The sequence below is a fragment of the Zingiber officinale genome, chromosome 2B (assembly GCF_018446385.1).
Source record: "Zingiber officinale cultivar Zhangliang chromosome 2B, Zo_v1.1, whole genome shotgun sequence".
Classification (NCBI taxonomy): Eukaryota; Viridiplantae; Streptophyta; class Magnoliopsida; order Zingiberales; family Zingiberaceae; genus Zingiber; species Zingiber officinale.
The window spans coordinates 27,146,099-27,163,863 of NC_055989.1; positions in this window are offsets into that span (position 1 = coordinate 27,146,099).

Below are 17,765 nucleotides of genomic sequence, written 5' to 3' on the forward strand. Positions count from 1 at the left end.
CGATCCACTAAGACTTTTCCTGTAATACTACATTAGCCAATAGTAATAATAGTAATACAGAATACAATGATAAACCTAAACCTAGATTTACCGAGATTCGCTGGTCCGGTCGACCGCGCGCGGTCGACTGGAAACCATCCAATCAACCTTACTTGGAGTTCACTCCTCCAAGACTTCTCGTTACCTAAGGTTACCACCCCCTAGGATTTTCTCAACCTGGCTTCACTCACCAGGACTCAGTATTCGGCTACCTAGGGATCAAGTCCTCCAAACCTATCCACCTGGCTTCCACGATATACTGAGATTTCTCCCCTTGCCTAGCCTACAACTAGAAATCAGTATTCGGCTACTCAGAGATTAGGTCCTCCAGACCTATCCACCTGGCTTCCATGACATACCGAGATTTCTCTCCTTGCCTAGCCTACAACTAGGACTTCTCTTGATCAAGCTCCATACTTAAACATACTTAAACATATCTGTCTGACATTAAAACCATGGAGGTCGATTGCACCAACACTAAGTCCTCAAAACCTGGGGGTTGACCTACATATACCTCTTTTTTAATAAATCCATTCAAAAAGGCTGACTTGACATCCATTTGGTATAATCTAAATCCTTTATGTGCTGCATAAGCCAGCAACATCCTAATGGATTCGAGTCTAGCTACTGGTGCATAGGCTTCGTCATAATCTAAACCTTCAACCTGACTAAAACCTTTGGCTACTAGTGTAGCGACCCGCCTTCTACTAACTAGACTGTAAGGCCGGACCGTCACAATATGCTGTGCTAAACTATATCTATGACCATCACTAAGTCTAGGTGCGGAAAAGCTGAACTAATTTAAACCTTTGCTAAACTAATGCCATTTCTAAATTCTACATGTGCTAAGGGATGCAATCTAAGGTATACATGGCATATCCTGCATCCCCTATGGTCAAGGAGCTGAACTACAAGGTCTCTTGGTCGAAACCCAGCTTCCCAATCGATCCAGGTTGAACTCAATCGATTGCAAGCTGTTGAATCAATCCGTGGATCAATTCCGATGGCTACTGTGCTCGGGTAATATTCTGGATCGATCGGCTGATCGATCCAGACTAGCCAATCGATCCATTGATCGATTCCAGAGCTCTCTGTTCACGGGAGCGATTTCCCCGATCGATCGAACGATCGATCCCCAAACTCTCTGTTCGCGACAGAATGCGACTGGATCGATCGGCTGATCGATCCAGAAGCTTACTGTTGTTGGATCGAGACGCGCTAGAGGGGGGGGGGTGAATAGCGCTCGTGGCTATCTTGTTCGATTATCGAAATCGTAAGAATTATCGGAGTAATTAAGCAGCGGAATAAAACAAAACAAACACACAGAGACAGGAGGATTTTTACTTCGTTCGGAGCCTTGATCGACTCCTACTCGAAGGCCCGCGATCCTTGATCGCTTCCGGTGAGCAACAACTATAAGCTCGTTAAAAGGATTACAAGATGAAGTACAAGTAAATGGAAAAACTAGTTATACCGACGACAAGAGTAGAATTTTAAAGTTTCGGGTCGTCGGAGACTTGTAGCAACACTTCCGGGCGTTTTTCGGAGCAGCACGTTGATGAAAGATCACTTGAAATTCGTTGTACTGAAGTGCTGGTCGAAACCCCCTTATAAAGGGTGTTCAAGGCGCCTCCATGCTGCCTGGTCTTCCGCGTGGATCAAAACTGACCTGGTCGAATTTCATCCATTCAAGGCGCCTTATATCCCTCTTAAGGCGCCTTCCAAGGCGCCTTCTGCCTTCTCCAAGGCGCCTCCAATGGTGCTTCGCAGCCAGCTCAGAGGCGCCTCCAAGCTCCATGGAGGCGCCTCGGACACTGTTCATCCGAGGCTTTAGGTTGCTCCTTTGCTCCTGCAAGATGTGTTAGTCCCAAACACTATCCTGCAACACAAAGTTAGCACAATAAACATTATAAAAGAAGTATAGACAGTCTCAGGACTGTCCGAGTCTGACTTCGGGTTTCCAACCGGAAACCCTAGGTCGACCCGACGCCTACTGTTCCCTCTACGGGGAATGCGTCCTCACCTACTCCACTCAGGAGATTTACCTATTGCCAGTCGATCCTCCAGATCGATTGGACTTTTGCTCAGCACTCGATGCTTCCGGACTTTCTGCTGGACATCCGCTTCCCCGGCTAGTCCAGTCTTTCACCTGGTTCGCGACACCAGGACTTTTCACCTAGGGTTACCACCCCCTAGGACTTTTGCCTGAAGCCATCGACCTACCAAGACTTTCCGCATAGGGTTACCACCCCCTATGGCCTAGGGTTACCATCCCCTAGGGTTTTCCTTTTGCCTAACCGCAGCTAGGACTTTTCTCCACCTAGGGTTACCACCCCCTAGGACCTAGGGTTACCACCCCCTAGGGTTTTCACCTGCCTAACCGCAGTTCGGACTTTCCTGAAACACTCATTCAACATGTTAGATGACAGAGAATATTAACTTTGAATCCCTTTGCCATTATCAAAACTTAGGTTCGATCGTCGGATGCTTCCTGCACCAACAATCTCCCCCTTTTTGATTATGGCAACAAAAATTCAAAGTTAAGAAAATAATGCCATTAAAAGATAAGCATGAAAATACAAGCATAATGATAGTTAAGTGCAGAGCTAAATTAAGTGCAGAGCTCCCCCTTAATATAAAGACTCCCCCTAATAAAAGCTCACTTTTTAAAATTTGAATTTCTTTCAATTTTCTTTAATTCTTTGAATTCTTTAATTCTTTGAATTCTTTAATTCTTAATTCTTTGAATTTTCTTCTACTCTCCCCCTTTGCCATATATCAAAAATCAGTTGAAAGCAAGTTTTAAGATTTTAAGAAAACAATCTTTTTGAGATAAGGTAGAAGAAGGCTAATATATGGATGATTTCGAATGATGCCTTTAGCCACTTTTGAGAATTGGTTGTTTTTAGAAAGACTTACCTAACTAAAGTTAGAAAAACTTAGCTAGATTTTTTTTTAATTTTGATAAAGAGGGAGTGACTAAATGTTTAATTTAGGTTATTTATTTTAGTTGGTCTTAAATTCCAAGCATGAGGTTAAATAGATTTTAAGTTATCCAGATTGTTTTGTTCAGGTATCAGAGCCCTAAAGTATGAGCATGCTCAAACTTCAAATCTCCATTTCCTTCAGGGCTAATTCCATATTCTTGTAAGTCTAGTAAATTTAGGGGAGCAAGATTTTCAAGTTAGTTTTTCAAGTATTTTTCAAAGGATTGATTTTCCAAGTATTTTTCAAAGGATTTTGAAATAAGTTTTCAAGTATTTTTCAAAGGATTTTGAAATAAGTATTTCAAGTATTTTTCAAAGGATTTTGAAATAAGTTTTTCAAGTATTTTTCAAATGATTTTGAAATTAAGTTTGAAAAGATTTTTAAAATGATTTTGAAATTAAGTTTGAAAAGATTTTAAAATAATTTTGAAATTAAGTTTGAAAAGATTTTTAAAATGATTTTGAAATTAAGTTTGAAAAGATTTTAAAATAATTTTGAAATTAAGTTTGAAAAGATTTTTAAAATGATTTTGAAATTAAGTTTGAAAAGATTTTTAAAATGATTTTGAAATTAATTTTGAAAAGATTTTTAAAATGATTTTGAAATTAATTTTGATTTTGAAAAGATTTTTAAAATGATTTTGAAATTAAGTTTGAAAAGATTTTTAAAATGATTTTGAAATTAAGTTTGAAAAGATTTTTAAATAATTTTGAAATTAATTTTGAAAAGATTTTTAAATAATTTTGAAATTAATTTTGAAAATATTTTTAAATAATTTTGAAATTAAGTTTGAGAAGATTTTTAAATAATTTTGAAATTAAGTTTGAAAAGATTTTGAAATTTATTAATTAAAGATAATTTAATTGTTGATTAACTTGATTTAAGTTTAAGTCAATTTTCATAATTTAATTTCCTAGTCATCTCACTCGATCTAAATTTTCAATCAGGGAATCGTATAATTTTTGTGAGATGAATTGAGATTCAATTTAAGGGTTTGGTTTAACTTTGTGTTAGATTCAGGTTTAGCTTTGGGTTCAACAAGTAAGCATTCTTTGGATAAACTTCTAGGCTATAGTGAGTCACAAGGAACTCATTAAAGTAACCATGCCTTCGAGGTTTTCCAAATAGTCCTACCCATTGAGCTTAATACTAAACCTTGGTCTAACTAGTTAGGATCCATTTAAGGGTAGCTTCGGTCAGTTCCACTTGGCCAAATGCACCAGGTCGAAGCCATATCTTCCTAGACATGCGATGCCCAAGCTTCCCTAACGTACTATCATCCAAAAACTTCACCAGTACTGTGGGTCAAGTTAAACCTAGCCCATTTTGATCTAACCTTAATTACCCTGCCGGGTAATCTACTCTTGTTTTACCCATTTCGGGTAGATTAGGTTCAGTTACCCTGTTGGGTAGTTCAGTTGGGGGTGCCAGCGAGTCTGGATCCTCCATCTATTTTTATTTAATATAAGTTGAAATTTACTTTTAATTTTGAATTAATTTCGAATTGAATTTCGAGTTTAATTTAATTTCGAATTTTTAATTAAATTTTTAATTTTGAATTTAATTTCAAATTTAATTTGAATATTAATTTGAATTATGTTCTTAATATTATTTTTCTATTAGCTCCCCCTGGATCATAGCCTCGATATGGTCTATCAAGGTAATAGATTTGATCCTTGGGGACCCAATAGTGACCAGTTCCAACTTGATTAACCAAGTTGGATTTTGGCACCCATGCTTGGACAAATTTTCTATTATTTCTATTAACTAGCGATAAATATGATTTGTATTTTATTTTAGTTTTAAATCCAAGTCCAGTTTTGTTGTAAACGGCTCGCTGTTTTCCAAGAATCAGATCCAGATTCTTAGAGCCCAAGGTGAACCGTTCCAACATGTCCTTGAGTTCTTTAATTTGAGCTTTCAAATTGGAATTTTCTTTCTCAAGTTGTTGGACTTGAGTTGAACTTCCAATTTGAATCGACTCGATTAAAGAGCTCGAGTCGGTCGCTTCCTTAAGGGTTGTTACCTCCTTTTGGAGCGACTTAACCCGGACGTTGGATTTAGCCAACTTTTTTATTAAGTAAGGTAATAAGTCATGCAAATTATCTAATTGAAATTCTGCGAGTAGTGAACTTACAGTGGATTTTGGTCCTTCGAAAACGAATGTGGATTCGTGGCTTCGATCAGACTCAGTCTCGGATTCGCTCTCGGTTTTTGACTCATACTCTGACTCAGTTTCCACCACGGTTGCTAGTACTGGTAGAGCGAGGAAGCTCGTCGGTTCTTCTTCGTCGGACCCAGATTCATCTGAAGACTCGGGCCATATCTGTTCCTTTGTCTTACTTGTACCTGCAACCATCGTAATACCTTCCTCGGCCGAAGTAGTATTATTCTGCTCATCTAATTCAAATAAATCATTTATTAAATTATGCCTACTTACTTGAGCGTCGGAGGTACCTTCGTGTAGTTCAATCAATTTTTGCCACAACTCTTTTGCACTTGCGAAGGGGCCGATGTGGTTAAGTTCTTCATCGGTTAGGCCGCATTGTAGCATGCAGGTCGCTTTGGCATCGGCTTCAACTTTTCTCATTGTGCTAGAATCCCAGTTGATGCATGAGATAAGTTTTCCGTTGACGTCACGTGGAAGTTCGAGTCCGGTCTGGATGATGATCCACATCTCGACTTGCGTCTTGAGGTGGTATTCCATCCGGTTCTTCCAATATCCAAAGTTCTCGCCAGAAAAGAGCGGCGGTCGGACGGTGCAGAATCCTTCTTGGAATACCATTTTAAAAGAACCTTGCACACAAAAAATAGCAAAAAAAAATGTACCAGGACTTGATCCTGGATTAGCAGTGCGGTATGGAAGGATAGAAATAGAAGTTCACAAGTTTCGAGAAAAAATAATAATAAAATATTATTAAAAAATATTTAAAAAATATTATTTCAAATTTTGCCAAATTCAATATTTTATCAATACTAATAAATCGTGAAAGGATGAAAATGAATTTTTCGAAAATAATTTTGGAGGGAAAAAACGAAAGGCGTAAGGTTTTATTTTTACCCTATAAAGACGAAAATGCCACAAAAGAAATGCTTGAATGGTGGTTTCACCTATTCGAAGCGACCCCGCTCTGATACCAATTGTTGGATCGAGACGCGCTAGAGGGGGGTGAATAGCGCTCGTGGCTATCTTGTTCGATTATCGGAATCGTAAGAATTATCGGAGTAATTAAGCAGCGGAATAAAACAAAACAAACACACAGAGACAGGAGGATTTTTACTTCGTTCGGAGCCTTGATCGACTCCTACTCGAAGGCCCGCGATCCTTGATCGCTTCCGGTGGCAACAACTATAAGCTCGTTAAAAGGATTACAAGATGAAGTACAAGTAAATGGAAAAACTAGTTATACCGACGGCAAGAGTAGAATTTTAAAGCTTCGGGTCGTCGGAGACTTGTAGCAACACTTCCGGGCGTCTTTCGGAGCAGCACGTTGATGAAAGATCACTTGAAATTCGTTGTACTGAAGTGCTGGTCGAAACCCCCTTATAAAGGGTGTTCAAGGCGCCTTGAAGGCTGTTCAAGGCGCCTCCATGCTGCCTGGTCTTCCGCGTGGATCAAAACTGACCTGGTCGAATTTCATCCATTCAAGGCGCCTTATATCCCTCTCAAGGCGCCTTCCAAGGTGCCTTCTGCCTTCTCCAAGGTGCCTCCAATGGTGCTTCGCAGCCAGCTCAGCCTTTGCACCCGAGGCGCCTCCAAGCTCCATGGAGGCGCCTCGGACACTGTTCATCCGAGGCTTTAGGTTGCTCCTTTGCTCTTGCAAGATGCGTTAGTCCCAAACGCTATCCTGCAACACAAAGTTAGCACAATAAACATTATAAAAGAAGTATAGACAGTTTCCGGACTGTCTGAGTCTGACTTTGGGTTTCCAACCGGAAACCCTAGGTCGACCGGACGCCTACTGTTCCCTCTACGGGGAACGCGTCCTCACCTACTCCACTCAGGAGATTTACCTGTTGCCAGTCGATCCTCCAGATCGACTGGACTTTTGCTCAGCACTCGATGCTTCCGGACTTTCTGCTGGACATCCGCTTCCCCGGCTAGTCCAGTTTTTCACCTGGTTCGCGACATCAGGACTTTTCACCTAGGGTTACTACCCCGTAGGACTTTTGCCTGAAGCCATCGACCTACCAAGACTTTCCGCATAGGGTTACCACCCCCTATGACCTAGGGTTACCACCCCCTAGGGTTTTCCCTTTGCCTAACCGCAGCTAGGACTTTTCTCCACCTAGGGTTACCACCCCCTAGGACCTAGGGTTACCACCCCCTAGGATTTTCACCTGCCTAACCGCAGTTAGGAATTTCCTGAAACACTCATTCAACATGTTAGATGACAGAGAATCTTAACTTTACTTTGCCATTATCAAAACTTAGGTTCGATCGTCGGATGCTTCCTGCACCAACAACAGTTCGCGACAGAATGCGACTGGATCGATCGGCTGATCGATCCAGAAGCTTACTGTTCGCGGAACCAGGCTCCCAATCGATCCACTGATCGATTGAGGGCCCCCAATCGATCCACTGATCGATTGGGGTTTCTGATTTCGCAATAAACTCTGATTTCAGCACTGTTTCGTGCCAAACTCACATACACAAGTTCTAAAATAACTAGAAACATACTAATAACACATAACTATGATCCTAAACATGATCACTAACAATCTAAGCAGATTTTCTATGATTCCATGCACTTAGATAACTAAATAAGCCAGGAGTAACATGATAAGAAACACTAAGTTCTTAAATGTTCTAGTTCTTCCAAGGTCTTTATTCCAGGTTCCTTCCACACACATCTTCATCGCATTGCCCTCCAGCCTCCGCTAGTCCATCTTTCCTTTACCTTTATATGCAGTATAAGGAAAAAGTATCTGTAAGCTTTCGCTTAGTAAGAAACCATCTATCTCACAAAACATGCATACGATGCAATTTATGATTTGAAAACATGCTATTTGAAATATACGCTGAACAGGTGAGAGCATGGCATGGTATCATACAACATGGAAATCAAAAACTGATCATAGAGCTATCACATGTATCAATGATAAAACTAAGCTGAAGCATGAACTGAGCTAAAACTAAAACTAAGCTGGAACTGAGTTTAAACTGTATACACAACTGATTTGTGAGTTTTGAAAACTATTTATCATAGATAGATGAAAATACATAATCATGCTACTGATGGGCCCGGCAACTGTACTTGCTATGTGCGCATCCCTAACTAGACCCGGGTTTGCAAGTCCCGAATTTAGTAGGGTTTACTAGGTTATCTAAACCTAGAGACGACTGTGGGAGCCCAACCCAATGGATATCTAATCCAGTACAGTGCCACTGCTAAAATAAAATACTGATTATAGTTGAGTTCTTCTTATATTGCTATTTCTAGGTTATCTGAACCTAGATCTAGGCTATCTGAACCTAGAGGTGACTGTGGGAGCCCACCCATTGGACCGTAGTCCCATAAAACTGTAATAAAACTGGACATGCTATAAAAATTCTTCTATTATATTTACTGAGCTATTACAATGCCTAAGTTGCATTTTAAATGAGCTGCACCTACTATCGAGCACTTGGTGTGCGCTATTGCTCACCCTATGTGCCCAAAAATCCATATACTACTAAACTAAAACATGAAATCATACGAAAGCTACTTATACTGCAGGTGAGGGGTTTCTTACCTCTTGCGCTAGTTTCCTTACGATTCTAATCGCTAATTTTCCGGAGAAGACGATCCTTTCGACGATCTTCTCGCGTCTATGTGTTCCTCTCGCGGAGTGGAGCGTCCCCGTATCGAAGATGTCACCGGAAGAAGCCCTTGGGACTCTAGGGATGGAACCCTAGGTTTGCTTGTGGTTGGCGCCGAGAGATGAGGGAGAAGGAAGGTTCGGCGGGATTAGGGTGAGGAGAAGAGAAGTTGCGTTAAAAACCCACCCACTTAATAATTCCCTATTTATATTAAGGAATTAATTCACCCAACTCTAACTTAAATAAATATAACTGATTCCCTTTCTTTTCAGCATGGCCCTGCTGGGTTCAATTGGTTACTAAAGCTATCTATAAGACATAGGGCCTCCTAGGTCTTGGGTTCGATTCCCGCGTAAGCTATTCTACGATTCTATTTATTTTTACTACTTCTGCTACTCGAAAAATTCTGTAAAATATCCTAAAATTCCAGAAAAATACTAGGATATTTCTAATAATTATTTTGAGAATTTTCAGGTGTTACAATCCCCCATACCTTATAAAAAGTTCATCCTCAAACTTAGAATAATTCTGGGTACTTCTGTCTCATACTAGCTTCTGTCTCCCACGTTGCCTCTTCTGTGGTGTGATTTTGCCAAATAACTTTTACTAATGGTACCCCCTTGTTCCACAATTTCTTAACTGCTCGGTCTATTATCTGAATAGGCCGACTATCATAGCTGAGGTCTTCGCGGACTGGTACCGACTGGGACTCAATCACCTGGGTGGCATCTGGGATATACTTCTTTAGCATAGAGAAGTGAAATACATTGTGGATAGCTGACATCTCCTGGGGTAGCTCTAGCTCATATACTACCTTGCCAACTCTTCTAGTGATAAGGTATGGTCCCACATATCTGGGACTCAATTTGCCCTTCTTCCCAAAACGCATTAATCCCTTCATGGGAGCTACTCTGAGGAACACTGAATCCCCAACTGAAAACTCTAATGGTCTGCGTCGTGTATCAGCATAGCTTTTCTGGCGGCTCTGAGCTGTCTCTATCCTCTGGCGGATCTGCTGTATAGCTGTTGTGGTATCTGCTACTAGATCTGTCTGAAGTTCTAGTTCTTTCTGTTCACCACTCTCATATCAGCAGATTGGAGATCTACACCTCCGCCCATAGAGAGCCTCGTAAGGTGCCATACCGATAGTGGCCTGATAGCTATTGTTGTATGCAAATTCTACTAAACTCAGATATTTACACCAACTTCCCTTGAAGTCTAGGGCACATGCGCGGAGCATATCTTCGAGTACCTGATTTACTCGCTCCATCTGACCATCTGTCTGAGGATGGAAAGCTGTGCTAAACTTTAACTTGGTGCCCAATGCTGTCTGTACACACTCCCAGAAGTGTGATGTGAATCGACTGTCTCTGTCTGAAATAATGGTCCGTGGGACTCCATGTAGTCTGACGATCTCCTTAAGATACAACTGAGCTAGCTGTTCCATGGAGTAGGATATCCTGATGGCTAAGAAGTGGGCTGATTTAGTTAACCTGTCAACTATTACCCAGATGGTATCAAAACCATTCGTGGTTCTGGGTAGTCCCACTATAAAATCCATAGAAATGTCTTCCCACTTCCATTCTGGGATCTGGATGGGCTGCAAAACTCCTCCTGGTCTCTGATGTTCTGCCTTGACCCTCTGATAGGTCAGACAGGTGCTAACAAATCTAGCGATGTCTCTTTTCATCCTGGGCCACCAAAAACGTTTCTTTAGATCTTGGTACATCTTGGTGGAACCTGGATGCATCGCATAAGGAGTCCTGTGAGCCTCGTCTAAAATCTTCCTCTTTAATTCCTCCTGATCTGGAACACAATGTCTGTCACCGAAGTACAATACCCCACTATCGGACACTCTGAATTCTCTACTTTCTGATTCTGCTAACCCTTGCTTGATTTTCTGAATTTCAAGATCCTGTTCCTGAGCTGTCTGGATGTCACCAGGCAGGTTAGATGCTAATGTCATAGTATAGAGCTGTCCCACTACAAGTTCGAGACCAAAATCTGTGATCTCTTTCTATAGGGGCGGTGACATGGCTGCTAGGGATAGTAAGGTAGCACTGGACTTTCTGCTAAGTGCGTCTGCTACCTTATTGGCTTTTCCTGGGTGGTAGAGGATGTCTATGTCATAGTCTTTGACCAGCTCTAGCCATCTACGCTGTCGCATATTTAAATCCTTCTGAGTGAAGAAATACTTCAGACTCTGATGATCTGTATACACTCTGCACTGAGCTCCATACAAGTAATGTCTCCAAATTTTGAGAGCGAACACTACTGCTGCAAGCTCAAGGTCATGAGTAGGGTAATTCTTCTCATATTCCTTGAGTTGTCTGGAGGCATAGGCGATCACCTTACCTTCTTGCATCAGTACTGCTCCTAGTCCCAACTTAGAGGCGTCACTATAGATATCAAAGCTGTCGGTGTTGGCTGGTAGAGTCAAAATGGGAGCACTGATCAATCTCCTCTTTAACTCGCTGAAGCTGTTCTCACAGTCCTCTGTCCACTGAAATTTTCTGTTCTTTCTGGTAAGAGCTGTCAGTGGGGAGGCTATTCTGGAGAAGTCCTCTACAAACTTTCTGTAATAACCTGCTAGTCCCAAAAAGCTCCTGATCTCACTGGCATTCTTGGGTCTTTTCCAGTTACTCACAGCTTCTATTTTGCTGGGGTCTACCATGATACCATCCTTTGAGATGATGTGACCCAGGAAGGCTACCTGATCTAACCAAAATTCACATTTCGTGAACTTGGCGTACAGCTAGTTCTGTTGAAGGGTCTGCAATACTATTCTCAGGTGCTCTGCGTGTTCTTCCTGAGTTCCTGAATAGATAAGAATGTCATCGATAAACACAATAACAAATCTATCTAGGTAGTCCTTGAATACTCTGTTCATGAGGTCCATAAAAGTAGCTGGAGCATTTGTCACGCCAAAGGGCATGACTACGAACTCGTAGTGTCCGTATCTAGTCCTGAATGCTGTCTTGGGTATATCCCCTTCTTTAACTTTCACCTGATGATAACCTGATCTGAGGTCTATCTTAGAGAACACTGCTGCTCCCTTTAGCTGATCGAACATGTCATCTATTCTGGGAAGAGGATACCTGTTCTTGATGGTGACTTGGTTCAATGCCCGGTAGTCTATGCACAGGCGCATGCTCCCATCCTTCTTCTTCACGAACAATACAGGTGCTCCCCATGGTGAGTGACTAGGGCGTATGAAGCCTTTGTCAAGCAGCTCCTGTAATTGCTCCTAAAGTTCCTTCAGTTCTGCTGGAGCTATGCGGTAAGGTGCTTTGGAGATAGGATTTGTATCGGGAATGAGCTCTATCTCAAATTTGATCTCCCTGTCTGGTGCTAGGCCTGGTAACTCTTCAGGGAAGACTGCTGGGTAGTTACATACGACTCGGACCTCTGCTAGCTGTTGGTCCTTGTCCTGACTGGCATTGACTACATGTGCTAGGAATCTCGTGCATCCTGAATCTAACAATTTCTGTGACTTCAGAGCTGAGAGAAATTTCTTGGCCTTTCTCTTTGGTTCTCCGATGTACTCGAATTGCACTTCTGCTTCAGGTTGGAATACGACTTTCTGTTTACGACACTCTATAGAGGCACCGTATCTGATCAGGAAGTCCATTCCAAGGATGACATCATAATCAGTCATATCTAGCACTATCAGATCGCAAAAGAGTTCTCTGTCTGCTATCATGACTGGCACTGCCCGGAGCCAGTGCGTGGACGCCATAAATTCTCCCGAAGGTAGCGTCGTCAAAAACTGACCACTGAATACCTCTGGGGGTACTGCTAACTTTTTGGCGAATGCCCTGGATATATAAGAATGGGTTGCCCCAATATCGAATAAAATAGTTGTACTTTGCTGTAAAATACTAATCTGACCTGTAACAACTGTCGAGGCATTCGCTACATCCTCTCTGGTTAAGGAGTAGATCCTTGCATTCGTCATAGCTGGAGGGGCTTCTAGTCTGCCCTGGCTGATATGTGGACCATCTAAAATGACCTGCATCTGATGTAGCTGTGCTGGCTGGCCTCCATACTGTATCGGCTGTGGTTGAGGAAGACTTGTCTTGTTCGGGCATTGCTTAGCCATATGCCCTTCCTGTCCACATTCAAAGCATCCTCGTGTGCCCTTGCGACAAACTCCTGGGTGAAATTTCCCACAAGTAGCACATTTGGGATAACTAGGTTGTTTGCTGGCTGGTCCTCCCTTTGGGTAACTCCCTGGTTTGCGCTTGTTGCTGGAGTTTCCTTTCCAGTTAGAGCTATGGCCTTGTTGTTTCTGAGTACCTGAGTCTCCTTGCCCTTTGGATTCTGAGAGGACTTGCTTCTGCTGCTTAATACTGTTCTGGTAGTGCTCGGTGGTCAGAGCACTGCTGACTAGCTCTTTGGTGGTCTGCGGCTTATGAACACCGCCAGCCACGTTCATTGCTATTTCCGGTCTCAGCATCTTGAGCATCAACCGGACTCGTTCTTTTTCTGTGCTGACTAGTTCGGGGAATAGACGAGCCAGTCTATTGAATTTCTTCACGGCTTCCTCAACTGATAGGTTGCCCTGACGAAACTCAGTGAACTCGTCGTAGTGGCGGTTTGTGACCCGCATGTGAAAGAACTCCTCGAAGAATTCTTTCTTGAAGTCAGCCCATGTCATCTGATTCACTGGGTGCTTCGCTTTAATTCTCTCCCACCACATACGTGCATCTCCTGTCAAGCAGAAGGAGGCGCACTTCACCTTTTCATGCTTTGGCCAGTCCAGAAGCTTCATCGTACTCTCCAGTGTTTTGAACCAGGCTTGAGCATCCCATGGTTCATTGGTGCCTGAGAAGTTCTCAGGCTTGACTCTCTGCCACTGGATCAGATAGGCTTCTATCTTTGCCTCTGCCGCTGGGACTACTGGTGCTGTAGGCTGAACTGGTGGAACCTCTATAACTACTGGGGTTGCTATGTTTGGTTCCGGGGTGACAGTGGGAGTATTCTGCTGATTAGCCTTTAAGGTGGCTATCTCCTGTTGTTGTTCTGCTAGCTGCTTCTATAACTGAGCCACTACTGCTGTAAGGTCTGGGGGAGGCACTAAACTGCCTGCCTCATGCTGGGGCTCAGTAGCTGGTGCCCTTCTAGCTGGGCGTCCTCGTGCCATTTCTAAAGGAACAAAGGACATACATAACTAAAGCATCATGTGTATATAACTACTATCACTATCATGTTGGTTACTATCACAACTAAGCATACTTTAGTTATCTACAACATGAAAGCAATAAACACAAATAAAGTGAGAGACGTTCTTACTTGGAAGCTGCAGGTTCAATGCTGATGTGTGTGTAGGAAGTATGGAACTTGGCTCTGATACCACTCTGTAGCGACCCGCCTTCTACTAACTAGGCTGTAAGGCCGGACCATCACAATATGCCGTGCTAAACTATATCCATGACCATCACTAAATTTAGGTGCGGAAAAGCTGAACTAATTTAAACCTTTGCTAAACTAATGCCATTTCTAAATTCTACATATGCTAAGGGATGCAATATAAGGTATACATGGCATATCCTGCATCCCCTATGGTCAAGGAGCTGAACTACAAGGTCTCTTGGTCAAAACTCAGCTTCCCAATCGATCCAGGTTGAACTCAATCGATTGCAAGCTGTTGAATCGATCCGTGGATCGATTCCGATGGCTACTGTGCTCGGGTAATATTCTGGATCGATCGGCTGATCGATCCAGACTGGCCAATCGATCCATTGATCGATTCTAGAGCTCTCTATTCACGGGAGCGATTTTCCCGATCGATCGAACGATCGATCCCCAAACTCTTTGTTCACGACAGAATGTGACTGGATCGATCGACTGATCGATCCAGGAGCTTACTGTTCGTGACAGAATGCGACTGGATTGATCGGCTGATCGATCCAGAAGCTTACTGTTCGTGGAACTAGGCTCCCAATCGATCCACTGATCGATTGAGGGCCCCCAATCGATCCACTGATCGATTTGGGTTTCTGATTTCGCAACAAACTCTGATTTCAGCATTGTTTCATGCCAAACTCACATACACAAGTTCTAAAATAACTGGAAACATAGTAATAACACATAACTATGATCCTAAACATGATCACTAACAATCTAAGCAGATTTTCTATGATTCCATGCACTTAGATAACTAAATAAGCCAGGAGTAACATGATAAGAAACACTAAGTTCTTAAATGTTATAGTTCTTCCAAGGTCTTTATTCCAGGTTCCTTCCACACACATCTTCATCGCATTGCCCTCTAGCTTCCGCTAGTCCATCTTTCCTTTACCTTTATATGCAGTATAAGGAAAAAGTATCTGTAAGCTTTCGCTTAGTAAGAAACCATCTATCTCACAAAACATGCATACGATGCAATTTATGATTTGAAAACATGCTATTTGAAATATACGCTGAACAAGTGAGAGCATGGCATGGTATCATACAACATGGAAATCAAAAACTGATCATAGAGCTATCACATGTATCAATGATAAAACTAAGCTGAAGCATGAACTGAGCTAAAACTAAAACTAAGCTGGAACTGAGTTTAAACTGTATATACAACTGATTTGTGAGTTTTGAAAACTATTTATCATAGATAGATGAAAATACATAATCATGCTGCTGATGGGCCCGACAACTGTACTTGCTATGCGCGCATCCCTAACTAGACCCGGGTTTGCAAGTCCCGAATTTAGTAGGGTTTACTAGGTTATCTAAACCTAGGGACGACTGTGGGAGCCCAACCCAATGGATATCTAATCCAGTACAGTGCCACTGCTAAAATAAAATACTGATTATAGCTGAGTTCTTCTTATATTGCTATTTCTAGGTTATCTGAACCTAGAGCTAGGTTATCTGAAACTAGAGGCGACTGTGGGAGCCCACCCATTGGACTGTAGTCCCATAAAACTGTAATAAAACTGGACATGCTATAAAAATACTTCTATTGCATTTACTGAGCTATTACAATGCCTAAGTTGCATTTTAAATGAGCTGCACCTACTATTGAGCATTTGGTGTGCGCTATTGCTCACCCTATGTGCCCAAAAATCCATATACTACTAAACTAAAACATGAAATCATACGAAAGCTACTTATACTGCAGGTGAGGGGTTTCTTACCGGCAGTGGTGAATGATCCCATACCCAAGAAGGCCTAGTGCCTCGCCACAATTGACCTGGAAGTCGATCCTTGAAATAGATATTTGATCAACTTCTGTAATATGGTTTAACTTAGGAAGATCACATCGGTTGAACTTGAAGTAAGAATGTTAAGTTTCATTCCCAATTCATGTTTAAATTCTAAAGGGAAAATTTGGATTAATAATGTTAAGCATCGTTTGCAATCCAAATTTAACTTTAGTAGAACACATGGGTAGCTAGGATAGTTCTATGCTTGTACAAATTTTTATACAGGGGAACTAGGACGGTATTCCGAGTAGCAACCAACAGTAGGCATCTTCCATGGATGCCCATAAGGTATTCCTAGGAAAGACTTGTAGTGTATACCTTATAATATCACGATTCTCCATTTTATGTCCAATTGAGTGGAGTCCGTTGAGTAGATCTTAGATCCAGCATGTAGTTGACTTGCAGGTTCTCCGTTCTACATTTTGAAGTTATATAATTTATTTAATTAAAAATCTTTCTTACATACCTTAGTGTCAAATGTTCCTTCGTGAAGTTTGATCAACTTTTATAGAGATCCTTTGCACTACTGAATGGTCCAACCCGATTCAGCACATCTTTAGTTAGGCCGCATTAGAGAGCACATGTTGCTTTTGCATTTGCCTTGATCTTCCTCTTTGTTAGTGCGTCTTACTTTTCGCATGGGATAAGTACTCCGTCTTTTATAGAAAATGTGAATCTAGTTTGGATTATGATCCATATTTCCACTTGAGTTTTGAGATGGTACTCCATCCAACTTTTTCAGTATCTGAAGTCCTCGTTGGAGAAAAGTGACAGGCGTGCGATACTATAACCTTCTTGATGGGACATTTTAGTAAAGATCTTGCAAAGACAAAAGCAATGAAACTTGCTCCAAGACTTAGTCTTGGATTAGTAGTGTGGTATAACGGAGAGAAGAAAAAATGGCTCGACTAGTGTTGCACTAATTTTGAGAAAAACTTTGACGAATCAACAAATTTGTTAGGAGAGGTTATTAGACCAATTTTGACTTATGGAAAAAAATTTAAAAATGAAAAAATGGATGAAAAAGCAACAAAAATAATGCTCGAATGGTAGTTGTACCGATTCAGAGTGGCCCCGTTTTGATACCAATTGTAGGATCATTGTGCTAGAGGGGGGATGAATATCGCTCGTGGCTTTCATGTTCATTTAAAAACTTTCAAGAGATAAGTAGCGGAATAAAGATAGAGAGAAAGATAAGTAATCATTAACACTTTGATTTACTTGGTTCAGAGCCTATAACGATTCCTACTCCAAGTCTCACATATGAGAGTAATTCGATGGCAAACCACTAGTAGTTCGAAGAAAGATTACAAATATTATGTATAAGAACTATAATTATAAAACTTAAAAAAAACTCTACCGATAACTTGTAAAGATCTGAGGTCGCTAGTCTTTGGTTGTCGAAGTAGCATTTGGGTGTCGTAGAAGTATATTCTGAGCAACACGCAAGGGCAGAAGATGCTTGGAATGCCATTTTTAGGTGTTGGCTGAATCCTCCTTTTATAGCCCACTTTGGGTGCCTGGAACCTCCCCCAGGCGTCTCCACAGGGCTGACGTGGTGTGCTCTATGATAATGAGTATTTTGGTGCATTATTTTGACTCTTATTCTTGACATTTTTACCTTCTCACATGCTTAATTTTATGGTTATATTATATTTTGTGAGTAGGATATATTTTGGACTTAATTGTAAATTTCTTACAAATTATGAAATTTAATTTTATATTTT